Below are 2,392 nucleotides of genomic sequence, written 5' to 3'. Positions count from 1 at the left end.
CACATTGGTGCACAACTGGATGTGTTCTGCATCAAGGAGGTTCCAAAAGAAATTAGACGATCAAGGGTATGCTGCAGGATCTGGTGGCTGTATTCTGTTTGCTTTGGTAAGTGTTTATTTGTATTTTGTGTTGTTGTAAATTTTGGTGGAAAGTTTGAACCTTTACACGATGCCTATTATTTTATATATGCAGATATTTTATCTTGATCATCTTCATCGTGTGCCTATGTCATGGGGCTTGACACCGAGGCTGAAGGCATGGTCTCAGGATGTAATAAACAAAGTTGTTGCAGATGATAAATTTGATTCGGGTGACTATGGGCGTACTCCGGTAAGATTAATTTGCGTTTTGTGCTTGGTTGGAGGAAGAGTTGGAGGAAGAGGAAGAGGATGATGAAGCCAGTAGTGGCTTTGTGCTTGGTTTGGTAGGTACCAGGGGCACGTGTGTTTACGTTGATAAGGGAGTAAGTGATGATTCCTCTGATGGGGAACAAGAGGAAGTTGAAGAAGGGGCCGTTACCGCCGACAAGCGTGTGGTAAAACCAACTGAGGCCGCGTGCTCCCAGAAAGCGTCTGACACAAGAAGGCATACTACGTTTAAGAGTTGTATGCTACAGTATGTCCGTGCGTGGAAGGAGCTTAATGATCCTTTGTGGTAGACTTCTTATTTTATTTCATGATTTGGTTTTTTCCATGACTGTGTTTTTAATGCTAATTGTGGGTTTTAATGCTCATTGGTGCAGTCCTAGTCTCGTGTTAATATCCTGTGGTGACATGACAGCAACTCAGAGGGATGCTTTTACAGTTGTGCACCCAAGAGCAAGGGTTGGAGATCAGTACGTAAGGATGGCTAGCAAGCTTTACACAAAGCTCTAGGCTACCACGGAGTTTTTGAACCGCAGCAAGCGCATTATGTTCGATCCGAGCTTTGCTGTGAGTATTGTATTTTCACCGTGTTTAATGTTGTCTGAATATGCAATGGTGCTTTATGAGTATGACAAGGTACTTTGATTCCACAGAACCGGCTGTTGTTGAAAGAGGACAATGAAGCGCATGTGGCTGAGAAGTATGGGTAGTTGTTTCTTAGTTACAGAATGCGTGATGTGAAAACAGTAAGTGTGGCCTTGGAGTACTGATGATTTAATAGACAGTCTTTATTTCCTGCGCAGCTGATGGTAATCTTTATGAACTTAATGCAGATCTTTGTCCCTATACTAATTGTTCCTCGGGAGTCGCCAGATGATGCACATTGGTTTTGCATTGCACTGGATCTGAAGGCCAGATAGCTGTGGATGATTGACTCAGTATACCCTGATCCTTTCCAAAAGCATGCACAAGTACTTAGGACTGTGGTATGTGAATTGATTTAGTCAGTACCTTAGAGTCTTTCTTTTTTAATGTTGTTTGATGTTTACCTTTGTTAATCATTAACTTGGTGTCCAGCTCAAAGGGATTGATGTGCTCTTTACAATGAGTGATCAGTCCTGGAAGGATGGGGAAATACAAGGCTGGGAAAAGTGTATCGTTGAGCCAAAAGGCCCTAGCGACGCGTGAGTTTATTTGTACAAATGTCTATCCTATATGAGCCTTGCCATTTATCAACTTTGACCTTATTGTGTCCCTCTTATTTGTTTGTAGGTTATACTGTGGGGTGTTCATGCTTGCTGCAATCAAGTTTTGTGCAAGAAGATTCACAACAAAGTTTGGTGTGGTAAGTGTTGCCTTATCTCTGAAGGAGTTTGTTTCTCTTCGTTTGGCCTTCAAACCATTTTTACATGCTGACCTAACTACTCTGCCTCGATGCAAATGTAGGGCAAGATACACATGGCTAGGGCCAACTTATTTCTGGATGATGCACAGTGCGATGCAAATGATTTGAAGGACAAGCTCGAAGAAATAGTGCCTGCCGGGAGGAAGACTCGACAACATCAATAGCTTTGACAAAGACATTAGTTGGTTGGTAGCTATAGGTTGTGAGAAAATAGTAGTTCTTTTATTTTTGCTAGTCTTTGTGGTTTGAAACACTGGTGTCCATGTATATAGTTGCCCTTTTTGCAATGTCTACAGTAAGTGTACATTTTGAAACAGGTAGGATGCCTACAATGACGCCGCTGCTGAGGTGCATATAAAACGCAGTGGTACAATTTAACAACTATTTTTTTTAATATAAACTAATGGTACATTTAAACAGTCACTGGTGTTTTTTTTTGCCATTCCAGAAACAAGCTACTAGTGGTACATTATAAATGCCAAACATAATATGTAGGCATGAGTGACACAATGTAAGTGCCAAACAAATACTTTCGCACCACTAAGAATCATGTGGTATATTGGAAATTAAATACAACTGCAGAACTTCATTAAACAAAGCAATACCCTCGTACTGCAATAA

Source organism: Chenopodium album, chromosome 27 (genome assembly GCF_948465745.1).
Source record: "Chenopodium album chromosome 27, dcCheAlbu1.1, whole genome shotgun sequence".
Classification (NCBI taxonomy): Eukaryota; Viridiplantae; Streptophyta; class Magnoliopsida; order Caryophyllales; family Amaranthaceae; genus Chenopodium; species Chenopodium album.
The sequence above is the reverse complement of the archived record's forward strand: the minus strand, read 5'-3'. Positions refer to the sequence as shown.